General features: G+C 48.2%; 1 pseudogene; it reads right to left on the reverse strand.

Moving 5' to 3' along the window:
• Nucleotides 1-13,273: 13,273 nt before the first annotated feature.
• Nucleotides 13,274-13,914, reverse strand: LOC110130858 (large ribosomal subunit protein uL22-like; annotated as a pseudogene).
• Between the last annotated feature and the right edge of the window lie 1,497 nt (nt 13,915-15,411).

Consider the following 15,411-nt stretch of genomic DNA (forward strand, 5'->3'; position numbering starts at 1 on the left):
TAAGTCCCGATGCACACACACTCGGGGGCTATATATAGACAGACCCTAATGATATGCATTGCATTCTGAGCGTAGATGTGTGTGTGCGGATTACATACGGTTCCTTTGACAGGTATGATTTTTTAATTTTTTTTTCTTTTTCTCTTTTTTTTTTTTTTTTGCACTGCAGTGCGTCTGATTATATGTTTGGATTTTCTTTCCCCTCTTTTTTTTTTGCATCAGGAAAACATGCATCAATTTTGAGGGTGTTCGAGAAGAATGGTGGGGGGTCTCAACGCCTACCAAGCCCTGGCTTGTTTCCCCCTGCAAAGCTGGGATATTTGCAGAGTTGGGGCTGTTTGAAAAGGCTCCAGCTCTGGCTCGGTGTAGCACGCCCAGTTCCAGCAGTGTGTGCTATTGACCTGCATTGACGTCAGTGCGTCATTAGGTCTCCCTTAGAAACACTGACTTTCAAAAATAGTATCAAATTAATTCAGTTGGAGCCTGGTGAAGAAAGGCTACTAGCTGGAATCAGCCATAAAACTCCAGAATTTTCAGCCCCAGATCTCTTCTTCTTTTTCTAGGAGCCAAATAGAAATCAGATTGTATGGAAAATGCCATTGATGGGATTTTTTTTCCCCTTAAGAAAAGGGACCAAATTAGATTGCAAAAACCCAGAACTGCTTTTTTTTCTTTCCTCTTTTTTTCTGATCTAAAAATAACCCCTTGCTTGAGCTGACTGCGGTATCTTTTGTGTTGCAGCTCTCTGCTTTTAGCAGTGTGGTCCTGGTGAAGGGTGGAACACAGTGCAGATATCGATCTATTGATATTTGCAAAGCCAGGAATTAATTTTAATAAAAACGGTTGCAACTCATCGTGGTGGTGGGTAATAGAGAAGAGGGGGCGCCCTGGGAAGATGTATGCCATTCACACTTTATCGTTTCATTTTTTTTTTCCAATTCATCTTTTAAAGCTATAATTCCCACCCCACGTGTCTCACGTGGCCTGTGACCAGCACATGCAACCCCCATTCATACAAACACAAAGCACCAGGGCATTCACACTTAGCAGACACAGTACATTCATAAGCAAAGGCTCTGGGATCTTCCTTCCTCTCCTGGTTGCTTGGCAGAAAAGGCATAGCAGCCCACCAAAACAGGTTTCAGTTTAATTGGGGGGACTTAAATATTCAACCTGATAATTAGATTATGTTATTAAAATCTGCATGTATTAAAAATCTGCTTTTTTTGTGGGGAGGAGCCACCACCCTCTTCACATAGTTCACAGTGCAGTTCTAACTGGACTATTTTAAAACCATACATTTTTCTACATATCTATGAATTATATACGGGAATATAGAGAGTATCTCCCCCATAGAAGCAAGTTGGGTGACAGGTGTCACTCTCAAAACTTTGGGGAGGGGGGATATTGGATTTCTCTATTTTCAGAGAAGGCAATTTATGGAGGCCATTGCCCACAGTTCTTGCTCCCCAATCCTCTCCCCCTGACCCTTTCTCCTTGCACTTGTGCCTCTGATCCATTCAGTCTTTAGCCTCTGCTGAGACTGTTAATGAGGGGACTAATTAGGCCCATTGTGTACAGGGGCCCTCTTGGGAAGCATTTGGATGACAAGTGTTGTGGGGGGTCTTGGGTGGAGGACAAGCGTCCACAATGTATTGAAATTAAGACTTAAAATTATGAGGACCTTTAATTTTTTGGATACACCCACAAAGTCAGGCTTCCCATCCCTCATCACCCAATCATTTTTGCTTATCACTATTTCCTAAAAGAATGAGGCCCTTCCCTTCACCCCCTAAAATCTAGTTGAGAGAGAGAGACAGGGGTAAAACACTGTCATTCTCAAAATTTTCAGACAAGGACAGAAAATGCATAATTCTATTATGCCAGGCTAGTAGGTCAGGGGAGTGGAGGGCAGAGAAAACCAAACCCCATCTGGCCCTTGTCAGACCCAAGGAGAAGCCCTGAGGGCTAGTAGGGCCAGAGTTTATCTAAGGACAGTTTCGGTGTTTGGAGGAATCTTCAGCTGGTGACAGACTGACCACATGGTTTTCCTTGTCTCTCCCCCTCTTTCCTCTCTGACGGTTCAGGGAGGGCAAGGCAAGTGCCTATGGTGTGTGCCGCCACAGGGGCAGCAGCAACAGGGAGATGCTGTGAGAAAACCCTGTGTTTCTCTCTGCCCCCAACCCAGCAGAGTCTGTAGACTGTGGTAAAGAAACTGATCGGTGGATGCTTCCAGCCAGCCAGGCACCTGCAAACCACTACCCCGGCTTGCAGGGGCTCCCAGACACCCTTCATCACAAATGCATTCATTCACAGAAATCTACAGCCATTCATGCACCTGCACACAGCGACATTCATTCATATTTTAGCCACAGCTGCAGCCACACATTTGCCTGCAAAGGCTGAGCAAGTGTGCACAGCAGAAACATGTTTTTAGAAGGCTGCATTCCACCCCTCCCTTCTTGAGCACAGACACACACACTGACATACATCCTCACTGTCTGCCCTGCTTCCTTCCCCTTGAAAAGAACAGATTTCTACCACAGAAAGTGAAAGCGAAGCCACTCAGTCTTGTCTGACTCTTTGCGACTCGGTGGACTGTAGCCCACCAGGCCCCTCCGTCCATAGGATTCTTCAGAATCCTGAATACTGGAGTGGGTTTTCTTCCTTCTCCAGGGGATCTTCCCAACCGAAGGATCAAACCTGGGTCTCCCGAACTGCAGGCAGGCACTTTACCCTCTGAGCCATCTGCCATACAGACAGTTGAATCCCCAGCCTGTATAAAGACCTACTGACCTCGCCCATGATTAGATCATGGATGAGATGCCCAAGCGCTGGCAGAGGCGCAGATGTCTAGGTGGATGAGGGGAGGCCAATTCTTTTCCTGGCCTGGTTTTCCTCCCTTGGCAGCCTGGTGGACAAAGAGAGGGCCAGGGAGGGGCTTGCAGTGTGGCCCAAGACTGCACAGTGCCCCACTTGGCCTGTTCAGACCGTGTCCTTCGGGAAGAGGTGAGAGTTGTAGAGAGCTGTCAAGTCCTGCAGGAGCCAAGACTTGGCATTCCCAGGCCCTGGGAGTCCGTGTGGGTCTGGACACTGAGGTTGGGGAGATGGGGATTCTCCATTTGCCCCTTCAGAGTCGCTTGGGAATTCCTTCATTCTCTTCTGTGCCTCTGGAGGTTGACCTCCATGAATTCTGGTTGTATGGTTCAACCAATGGGGGGACCCTGCCAGGGAAGTCTGAAGACTGGAGAGTCGTGCCATCTTCCTCCGGGCCAAGCTATGGGTTGTCTGTGGCTGTGTTCCTCTTCCGTAGGGCAGAAGTCCCTGGATCCACGTTCCTCATTGGTTCCTACTGGCCACTGCAAAACATCTCCCATCAGAATGCTGGGTAAATAGCGTTTGTTTTATGCACATAGGACACGGTGAGCTTTTTCAGTTAAGTTCATTAAAGGACAGACGTTGCAGGAGATATTGCAGCAAAGCAGTTAAGGAGGGTCTGGAAGTGGGCCATTAGCTTAGCTGTTTAACTGCCCTGTGATCATGGGCAAGTTACTTAATTTCTCTAAGCCTCAGTTTCCTCCCCTGTAAAACAAGAATAGTACTGATAACAGCACCCTGCTCTTAGAATTGTTATAAGGACTGTGAAAGGTAACGTGTGTGAAAACGTGTAACCCACTGCCTGGCACAGAGTTAACCCATAGTAAATCTTCGTTGTTGTTGTTCAGTCACTAACTTGTGTCCGACTCTTTGTGACCCCAGGGACTGCAGCATGCCAGGCTTCCCTGCCCTTCACTATCTCCCAGAGTTTGCTCAAACTTACGTCCATTGAGTTAGTGATGCCATCCAACCACCCCATCCTCTGTCACTCCCTTCTCCTCCAGCCCTTACTTTTCCAGCATCAGGATCTTTTCCAGTGAGTCAGCCCTTCGCATTAGGTGGCCAAAGTAGTGGAGCTTCAGCTTCAGCATCAGTCCTTCCAATGAATACTCAAGGGCTGATTTCCTTTAGGATTGGCTGGTCTGATCTTCTTGCAGTCCAAGGGACTCTCAAGAGTCTTCTCCAGCACCACAATTCAAAAGTATCAATTCTTTGGTGCTCAGCCTTCTTTATGCCCCAACCCTAACATCTGTACATAACTACTGAAAAAACCATAGCTTTGACTATATGGACTTTTGTCAGTAAAACGCTGTCTGTCGGAACTTACACAGATACACCCAACTGAATGCAGAGTTACAGAGAACAGCAAGGAAAGATAGGAAGGCCTTCTTAAATGAACAATGCAAAGAAATAAAGGAAGACAATAGAATGGCAAAGGCTAGATATATCTTCGGGGCTTCCCCAGTGGCTCAGCGGTAAAGAATCCTTTTATTTTTCTCAGCTATTTGCAAGACCTCTTCAGACAACCCACTTTGGCTTCTTAACGTTTCTTTCTCTTGGGGGTGGTTTTGGTCACCATCTCCTGTACAGTGTTACAAACCTCCATCCATAGTTCTTCAAACACTCTATCAGATCTAATCACTTGAATCTATTTGTCACTTCCACTATATAATCATAAGGGATTTGATTTAGATCATACCTGAACGGTCCAGTGGTTTTCCCTACTTCCAGTTAAGCCTGAATTTTGCAATAAGGAGCTGATGATCTGAGCCACATTCAGCTCCTGATCTTGTTTTTGCTGACTGTATAGAGCTTCTCCATCTTCAGCTGCAAAGAATACAATCAATCTGATTTTGGTATTGACCATCTGGTGGTGTCCATGTGTAGTGTCATCTCTTGCGTTGTTGGAAGAGTGTGTTTGCTATGACCAGTGCATTCTCTTGGAAACTCTGTTAGCCTTTGCCCTGCTTCATTTTGTACTCCAAGGCCAAGCTTGCCAATTACTCCAGGTATCTCCTGACTTCCTACTTTTGTGTTCCAATCCCTATGATGAAAAGGACTTTTTTTTTTTTTCAGGTGTTAGTTCTAGAAAGTCTTGTAGGTCTTCATAGAATCACTCAACTTCATCTTCAGCAGCTGTGGTTGGGACACAGACTTGGATTACTATGATACTGGTTTGCCTTGGAAATGAACCTAGATCATTCTGTTGTTTTTGAGATTGCACCCAAGTACTGCATTTTGGACTCTTTTGTTGGCTGTGAGGGCTACTCCATTTCTTCTAAGGGATTCTTGCCCACAGTAGTAGATATAATGGTCATCTGAATTAAATTCACCCATTCCCATCATTTTAGTTCACTGATTCCTAAAATGTTGATGTTCACTCTTGCCATCTCCTGTTTGACCACTTCCAATTTGCCTTGATTCATGGACCTAACATTCCAGGTTCTTTTGCAATACTGCTCTTTACAGCATCAGACTTTACTTTCACCACCAGACACATCCACAACTGAGTGTCGTTTCTGCTTTGGCCCAGTCCCTTCATTCTTTCTGGAGCTATTTCTCTACTCTTCCCCAGGAGCATATTTGACATCTACATCAAACCAGTCAATCCTAAAGGAAATCAGTCCTGAATATTCATTGGAAGGACTGATACTGAAGCAGAAACTCCAATACTTTGGCCACCTGATGAGAAGAGCCAACTCACTGGAAAAGACCCTGATGCTGGGAAAGACTGAAGGCAGGAGAAGGGGACAACAGAGGATGAGATGGTGGGGTGGCATCACTGACTCAATGAACCTGAGTTTGAGCAAGCTCCTGGAGTTGGTGATGGACAGGGAAGCCTGGTGTGCTGCATTCCACGAGGTCACAAAGTGTTGGACACAACCGTGACTGAATCGAACTGATCTGGGGTACTCATCTTCCGTTGTCATATCTTTTTTCCTTTTCATACTGTTCTAGGGTTCTCAAGGAAAGCATACTGGAGTAGTTTGCCATTACCTTCTCCAGTGACCCACATTTTGTCAGAACTTTCCACCATGACGCATCTGTCTTGGGTGGCCCTGCATGGTGTGGCTCGTAGCTTCATTGAGTTACTGTGATCCATGTGATCATTTTTGTGAGCTTTCAGAAGTTGTGGTTTTCATTCTGGAGGCTGTGGGATTGTAGTTCTTGCTTCTTCTGTCTGCCCTCTGATGGATGAGGATAAGAGGCTTGTGCAAGCTTCCTGATGGGAGGGACTGGCTGTGCAGAAAACTGGGTCTTGCTCCACTGGCAGGACCATGCTCAGTAAATCTTTGATCCAATCAGCTGCTGATGGATGGGCTGTACTCCTTCCCTGTTAGTTGTTTGGCCTGAGATGACTCAGTCCTGGAGTCTAAAGGCTCAATGGTAGGGCTAATGGTGACCACCAAGAGGACTTATGCCAACAGTCACCTCTTAGGTATTTAACTATTCAGACTATAAGCATGCACGCTACAGATGACCATTTATGGAGGATCTAGTACTTTCAAAGTTTTGGGTCCCTGGCCAATAGTAAGATATCAATTTTATATCATGACCTGAAGATAACACACACAAAGCTAAAAGATAATGCCTAGCCTTAAAACTCTCGAGGCACTCTGATATTCCTTCTTTTGTTCTATTTCATCACACACACACACACACACACACACACACACACAATGTGGGTCCCAACTCATCAATGGAGAGACATTGATTGGGTGTATCTTCCAGGGATGAATGTTCTTTGAAGGTGACGGACTAAGTAGAGACCATATCTTCATGTCTTCTAAATAGGTGTAGTCACATTAATGCAGAAAAAGTCAGTTAGAGATACTCTTTATAGAATCTGAAATTCCCACAATGAGTATCTGAGTGGACCTACATGTAGAGAAACCAGGTGTTGGGGAAAGGAAGCCAAGTGTATAAAACATGGTGCTTGCCTTCAAGGAGCTTATAGCTGAGTAACAAGATTATCCCACTCATTTATTCATTTAACAAATCAAGTACCTACAATGTGCTAGGTGGCACTATTCTGCATCAGTGAACAAGTTCCTGACCTCACCAAGCTTATCTTCTCATGAGAGTGACACATAATAAATGAATAAATAACTGAAGAAGTATAATATAGTGCTGACAGTGGTAACAGCTCTTAAGAAAAGGTGAGGGGACTTCCCTGGAGAGCCAGTGTGGTTAAGAATCTGCCAGCCAATGCAGGGGACATGGATTCAATCCTTAGTCTGGGAAGATTCCACATGCCTGCAGGGCAACTAAGCCTAGGAGCCACAACTACTGAAGGCCACATGCCCTAGAGCCGGGGCTCCACGACAGGAGAAAACACCACAACAAGAAGTTTGTGGACTCCAGCTGGAGAGCGGCCCCAACTAGAGAAAGCCCGTGCGCAGCAACGAAGACCCAGCACAGCCCAAAGCAGAGAAATAAACAGAGAGAGAAAGAAAGAAAAAGTAAGGAAATGGAGAGTGACTGATAGGAAGGCCTGTTTCAGATAGGGTAGTCGGGGAAAACCTCTAAGGAGAAGGTATTTGACCACAGACATGAAATTTCAGCGCAAATCCTGTACATTCCAAAAGAAACACACTTCATTTAGAGGGACCAACGAGGAGGGGAGCAGTTTAGGAGGGACGCTCAAGAGGGAGCAGATATATGTACATTTATAGCTGATTCACACTGTTGTATTCCAGAAACTAAAACATTGTAAAGCAATTATCTTCCAATTAAAAGAAAAACATTCTATGACAAACCATAATGGAACAGAATACTAAAGAAGGAAGTATATAACTGAAGCACTTTGCTGGATAACAAGAATTAACAACATTGTAAACCAACTATCCTTCAATAAAAATAAGTGAGAAAAAAAGAGAGGGGTCAACCAGAACCTTCAGAAAGGCTCTGAAGCAGACATGGAATATTCCAGAAGTAGGAAGAGCAAGGTAGCTAGAGATCATGAGACTGTGAAAGACAGATGGGGTCAGATGACATAGGATCCTGAAGGCCATGTTAATTTTCAATTACATCTAAATGTGATGGGAGGCCATTTCAGGGTTTGAGGCAGAAGAGTAACCCGAACCGGTTTACATTTTAAACACTCACACTTGCTGCTGTGTAGAAAGCTGACTGAAGAAGGCAAGGGGAAAGCCATGTGACTGGTCAGGAGGCTATCATGGCAGTGAAACAAGAGATGACCGTGGCTTGGATGAGACTGACATTCACGGAGCGCGAGGAGTGACTGGATCAGCGGTACCTCATTTGAAAGCTGCTGCCTCTCCATCTGCATAATACGGCGTAGAACGTGAGGTGCCAAGATAGAGTACACTGTGTTGTGGGAACTCAGACGAAAATTACATCTGGCTGTGGGATGAGCTGGCACTTGAGCTGTGTCTTCAAGGATGAGTGGGTAGAAATGGCGAGGGAGGAGAGGACATTCCAAAGAAAGGGAAAAGCAGATGAGTAAAGGCACAAAAGAGAGAAAGCAGAAGGCATGCTTGGGGCCCAGCAGCAGTTCTGTGGATTACGTGAGTGTGACAGTTGCTCAGTCGTGTCTGACTCTTGGTGAGCCCATGGATTGTGGCCCACCAGGCTCCTCCGTCCATGGAATTCCCCACGCAAGAATACTGGAGCAGGTTGCCATTTCCTTCTCCATGCTGTGGATTATAACACGCTCCAAAGAGGGGGCTAGGATGTTAAGATTGAACAGGAATGTTTGGGATAAATCACAGAGCCTGCAGGGCCATGAGAGTTTGGGCAATGGAGAATCACAGCATGTTCCTAGGGAGGGTTTTATGGGATCAGAGCTGAGCTTTAGAGCCTATCGGGTAATTAGAGGCTGCAGGGGAACCTGGAAGTTTCTGCTTTGGGCCTCTGTACCTTCATTCATTGAGGCCATCTTCAACTTTCTTTAATCCTAAATCTTTTGTTCCAGCCAGACCAGCCTTCCACTTGACCAGTGGGCTGCCTACAACCATGTCCTCCTCCTTGCCTTTATTTAGGTAGTTCTCAGCACCAAGGACACCTTGCCCAGCTCCTATCCATTTATTCAAAACCTCCCCCATTCTTTTCTGGTTCCTTGGCCTCCATTGTTCCCTCCCTTCTGTCAAAGCACTTGTCTACAGCACTCATGTTGGTTCTTAACTTCATATACACGCATTCCTTAAGTATGTACTTCAAGAAGGACTTTCCCTATGAGATGTAAACTCCTTTCGGTCAAGGACATTAGCTGGCATTCCCTTTGTTTCTTCCACACTGCCTGGCACTCAGGCCATTCAATTATATTGACCACCCTCATACCTAATACAGTGAGTGCGGAGAGCCAATGGGCCTTCTCAAGAGCCATGAGTAGAAAGGCAATAGTCCAGATACACTGACACCTAAACACATAGCCCAAGGAGACTGCTCTTCTTGTCTCCAAATGTCTTCCATTCCCCGGCCATTCAGAAACGAAACCACTACGAACTGGACACATCTAGCTTTCGCCTTCTATAAAAGAACCATCCTGGGGAATTACCCTTGCTCTAGACAATATTATCCACATTCAAGAAAACACACCAAACCACGGTTTTCCACGGGGAAACGGAAGTGGATCCGGGTCAGATGCCCACTCCACTCCGGCGCTTGCTGGCTTCCTGCAACTTGCTCCCAAGCTCTGGACCACATCATCCATCGCTTTCCCCTGAGACTGTGTACTTACTTGAGCAGCTTCCACTCGGAGCCACTCTCCCACCCCATTTCATCAGCCCTTGGAACCAGCAAGCAGCAAGACACAAGTTTCAAGACGGCAACAAGGCTGTGTGGACTCTCTCAACACCTGACACCCGGCAGGAACATGGGTCACTTAAGGACACAAGGCAAAGGCACAGATGATGGGTCTCCTCCGTTGCTGTGGACACTCGACTCGGTGCGTAGCCTGTCCTTGGCTTCCACGGCTCCCTGGCTCTTTCTAGACGCTTCCCCTGCCACTTCTGGGAGGGGCATGGGGCCCCGGGGAGTCAGCAAGGTCACCGACGCGGGAAGGAAGAAGATACCAGACTGTTCTCCTGTGCACTGAGCTCGATGCTCGGCACTGTATCCAGCATGCCAGGGCACACCTGACCCAACCGAGCCGAGAGTCTGGTGGTCGAGACCAACCCAGGCGGTGATGCCTCCCAGTCGGCGCAGTGATGGAGGTCTAACAGGGCAGTGCGCGCCCGCTCATTTCAAAACCTCGTCTCCCTGCCCTTCCCAAGGCAAAATTAGGTTTCAATCGGGGAACCATCTCTTCACTAAGAGCCCCCCCACCGCCCCTACTCTGCCTTTTTTTTTTTTTTTTTCACTCTGCCTCCTCTTATATTTCTGAAACTCAGGGGTTTGGAGAGTAGCGATGGGAGACCTCCTCCCCCAAATCCAGGCTAGCTGGGAGGTCAGCAACCCTGGCCTCCAACTTCAGGACGGAGAGGGGCGCGCGGGTGCGGGGGCCGGGGGCAAGGGTGCGGCTGCAGGAGGCGACTTTCTCCCGCCCGACCGCCCCCGCCGCCGCGGCCTCCCTCCCACGCGTGGGCGCCGAGCTGCGGCTGCGGCGGGGCGGAGCCAGCGGGTCACGCGGGCCGCACGCGGCGCTGCGCCGCGGGCACGTGAGGGGGCGGGGCCTGCGCCCAGGATCCCCTCTCGCGGCTGCTTGCGTAGGAGCGCGGCGCCCGCCCCTCCCGGCGCCACCGCCCCCGCGCCGTTGCGCGCGCCGCCTCCGCCCCGAGAGCTCCCGCGCGGGGGCGGGTGGCGGAGCCCGGGGAGCGGGCGCCAGGCGACTAGGGGAGCTGGGGAGGGGAGGTGGGGGGAGGCAGGGGGGACGGGGAAGAAAGTGCGGGGGGAGGGCTGGCGTCCGGGGCTGAACGACGGCCTGCCCTTGGGCAAGCCCCGTCCCCCAGTTCCCCCAGTCTCTCCCGGACTCTAGGTTTTTTTGTCTAGGGTTGGGGCAAGGAGAAGCTGGGATGCGGAATTACAGCGGCGAGCTGGCTGGTGGCGGCGAGGGAGGCAGTTGGATGCGAGGACCCCCCCCCCTCCCGCCTTCCCAGCCCTTTCCCCCCCATCCACCCACGCGCGCGTGCTCTCCCAGCGCTGATGATGTCCTGCCCGCTCCGCTGCTCTGGCTCAGCTCGTGACTCTGCTTCGTGCTGGCAAAATTCCGCAGCGTGCACTTGTGGGGGAGGTGGGGGTGGGAAGGTTGGCTGCCAGCCTTAACCCCTAGAGCTGACCACCTTCGGGCCTCCCCGACAGCCAGGTACTCCACTTACCTGCCCCCTCCCACACTAGGTCATTCCCAGGCCCAGCCCCCACCCCACCCCACCCCCACCCCCCCGTGTCCCCAGCCATCCTGCAGGATACTCCATCCTGCACCTGCTTGCCCTCAATAGCATTGAAATCTCCCATCTCTTCCTGTGGGCGCCCCCCGCCCCCCCAATCCCGGCCCCCATCTCTAGAGTCTGTATGGGTGCGGGCAGCGGACGGGAGCAGGGTGACACGCAGACTGTACACAGGGCCCCTTCGATGTACACCCCGCTTGGAACAGGGCAGTGGAAAAACAAACAGCTTCGCAGGAGGAGATGGAGTCTAAACACCAGCTCATTTCACCCGCCCCTTGTTGATCACCCAAGCACGTGTCCGCCTCCGGGGTAAATATTGTGGTTTGCTTCCATTCAGCCCCCAAGAAGACGTATTCGCTGCCCCTGGTAACTGGGCAGCAAGGCCTGGCCCAGGTCTGTCTCCTCTGGGTTAACTGTGCGTCTGACGCAGGAGTTGAGATAAGATGGTGTGTGTTGGACACATAGGTAGGGTGAGAAATAAATATGAAAAGCAAGAGATTCTCAGAAATGAGACCCTGTGCTCTCTCAGTTGGGAATGCCCTGCCTGCACTGGAACATGTGGGCTCATTCAGAGGGCGGGACTGTGTGGGAGGTGTTTTTGCCCCTCCCCTAGCCAGAGGTAGATTCTGTATGCTGTCTTAAAAGATATTCGTGGGGCCCTCTCTTCCAGGTTGCAGTTGCCTGGGGCTGAAGTTTCACCAGGAGAGAGGCCGCAGGGCTGGGGTTGAGATTCCAGGTTTCAGCCATAGCTGCTGAAAACTTGACCTGGATAGGTTCTTGAAAAATGCCTTGCCGACAAGCTCTATCAGCCCCACAAGAGAGGTCTGAGTGGAAGGCTCAGCGTCCACTGGGCCCTCGTCTGCTCCAGCCAACTGGGGTTGTTGAATCTGGTTGCCTTGGACATCAGAAACTTGAGAACACCTTTCAGAAAGCCCCCTGTCCTCCAGGTCATGCTTCTCCGAATTCCTGTTATTCAGGATGGTAGTTTCATACAGTTCAGCTGCAGCTTGTTCTTTGATTTAATTTTGTCACCTGGTATCACCTTGAAAATGGGGATTTATGTGCAAACATGCAAAAGGCCTCAAGAGAGGGCTTCATTCCTGGAGGAGGAAAGGGCAGTACAGAGCTTTAGGATCCTTTGACCATTTATTTATTCATGTTTCTTGGTGACTTACTGTGTTCCACGCCTTGTGCAAGGCACTGGGGAAACCTAGTGAGAATGACATGGCCTCTGTCCATGTGTCCTTTGAGAAGACAGTAAATGATTTTATTACAGTGAAATAATTGATATAACTGGATTGCTTATGAGATGCAATGATAACATAGGGGCTGCAGAAATCTGCCCTGGGAAATGTATCTGTCAGCTTGGGCTACACTGAGCTGCAGTAACGAATGATTCCAGTGACTCAAGTAGCTAAAAACAAACGAGGTATTATTTACTTGCATGCCTGTCCATCAGAGGTCGCCTATGGTCCTGCTTCATGTTCCCTTCATTCTGGAACCAGAGGTCAAAGTGCTGTCCCTTCGTGGGTCTGGCTGGTCTTAATGGCAGAGAGAAGAGAGAGATGGCAGAGCCATGCAATGGCTTCTGCTCTCAGTTCAGTTCAGTCACTCAGTCGTGGCCATCTCTTTGCGACCCCATGGGCTGCAGAGTGCCAGGCTTTCCTGTCCATCGCCAGCTCCCAGAGCTTGCCCAAACTCATTCCATCGAGTCCGTGATGCCATCCAACCATCTCCTCTGTCATCCTCTTCTCCTGCCGTCTTTCCCAGCATCAGGGTCTTTTCACATGAGTCAGTTCTTCCCATCAGGTGGCAAAATTATTGGAGTTTCCGCTTCATCATCCGTCCTTCCAATGAATATTCAGGACTGATCTCCTTTAGGATGGACTGGTTGGATCTCCTTGCAGTCCAAGGGACTCTCAAGAGTCTTCTCCAATACCTTAGTTCAAAAGCATCAATTCTTCAGTGCTCAGCTTTCTTTATAGTTCAACTCTTACATCCATACCTGACTACTGGAAAAACCATAGCTTTATTTTATTTTATTTTATTTTATTTGTGGTTAACACTTGAAATACATTTACTAATTAAGACAACCAACACTTTTACTTTTATTTGCATTTATTTTCTGCGGCATTTATTCCTGGGCCATAAGTTTTTGTTTCTTCAGTTTCTTCTGGGATATCTTTTTCTTCCGTGCAATTTCCTCTTCTGGTTTAGGAACAATCTGTTCTTTTTCAGTAAGGATCATCTCAATGTGGCAGGGAGAGCTCATGTAGGGGTTGATCCGACCGTGAGTTCTGTAAGTCCTGCGCCGCGTCTTGGGGGCTTTGTTCACTTGGATGTGCTCAATGACCAGAGAATCTACATCTAAGCCCTTAAGCTCAGCATTACTCTCTGCACTTTTGAGCATGTGTAGTAAAAATTCAGCACTCTTTTTGGGCCACCGACCCTGCATCCAGCCCCACTGTTTGGCCTGTGTACACCTACCAACTCCACCATTGTAACGACGGAATGGCTCACACTGCTTCTTTAAAGTGACATCTTTCAGATACTTGGTGGCTTTTTAAATATGCATACCCTTTATGGCCTGGGCAGTTTCACGAGTATTCTTAAAGTGAACGCGAAGATTTGAACCTCTTGATTTGCATGATTTTGTGGGGTTTTCTGGGTCAAGTGAATAGCGCACCATTTTTAGGGGTCAGCTCAGGCCACTTACTGGAAAAGCGGAAAAACCATAGCTTTACTTAGATGGACCTTTGTTAGCAAAGAAATGTCTCTGCTTTTTAATATGCTGTCTAGGTTTGCCATAGCTTTTCTTCCAAGGGTTGCCATTGCCTTCTCCATTAATCCTCTTTTAGTGAATTCCAAATGTTTTAGGAGCTATGTGTCAGAAGACCAACTATTTATTTCTTACTATAAATCACAATGTCACATGTACATATTTGAAATTTTATACTAAAAGATACATACATTTATTATTTTAACTATGTTTAATATTTTAACAATTTATCAGCATTAAGAACATTCATGCTGCTGCTGCTAAGTCGCTTCAGTCGTGTCCAACTCTGTGCGACCCCATAAATGGCAACCCACCAGGCTCCCCCGTCCCTGGGATCCTCCAGGCAAGAACACTGGAGTGGGTTGCCATTTCCTTCTCCAAGGCGTGAAAGTGAAAAGTGAAAGTGAAGTCACTCAGTCGTGTCCGACACTTAGCGACCCCATGGACTGCAGCCCACCAGGCTCCTCCATCCATGGGATTTTCCAGGCAGGAGTAGTGGAGTGGGGTGCCACTGCCTTCTCCGATTCCAAGGAGCAAGCATCTTTTAATTTCACAGCTAGAGTCCCCATCTGCAGTGATTTGGGCAGAGAGAAAAGAGAGATGGCAGAGCCATGCAATGGCTTCTCCTCTAGAGTAGTGTATAACACTCACTCACGCGGCATTGACCAAAGCAAGACATGTGAGTGAGTTGGCCATAAATAGAGCAGAAAGTATAATCTTTCTACTGGGTCAGGCCAGTTGGGAGGGGTGGGGAATATATGGACCAATAATACAATCTACCATGGTTTCTGGAGGTGGTGATGCTTGGGCTGATTGCAAAAGTAGATTAAAACTTGGGCAGGTAAGCAGACACAGCAGGGGAGGGTATTCCTGTAGAGAGAACCCCACTGGCCACAGTCATGAAGACATGAAACTGCTTGGTCCGACAACTTTGCCTTCTAAGTCTGCGTAGTGTGGTGCGGTATATCCTTCTTCCACTGACCCTTCAGATGTATGGATCTCTTTTTAGAGGCTCGCCTCCAGCCCTGTTTCAAAGGGCTGTCACTAGGGGAAGGGTGCTGATTAGTTGTTACATGTCTTCCTGGAGGAAATGGACCCAGGTTACTCCCCAAAGACTCTTTTTTAAGTACTGGGAAAGTACTTTGAAAAGTCTTTTATAAATACTGTAAAAGAAAACAACAGCATCAACAAATCAGCAAATTGCCATGAGATTCTTGATGCCTTGAAGGCGGAATAGTGATGGATCTGGGCAGCGGTGCCTAGAGGCGGAGGCTACCAGAGTGACCCCTGCACATGTCAAATCTTGTAAAAGTTCAGTCTTTGTTCATGGAGGAGTTTCAGGGGATGTCTCTAGATGGTTCTGATAGTCATCCGAGTCTCTGCCACCCTTGCTGTGTTTCTTGATAA

This window comes from Odocoileus virginianus, chromosome 10, assembly GCF_023699985.2.
Source record: "Odocoileus virginianus isolate 20LAN1187 ecotype Illinois chromosome 10, Ovbor_1.2, whole genome shotgun sequence".
Taxonomy (NCBI): Eukaryota; Metazoa; Chordata; class Mammalia; order Artiodactyla; family Cervidae; genus Odocoileus; species Odocoileus virginianus.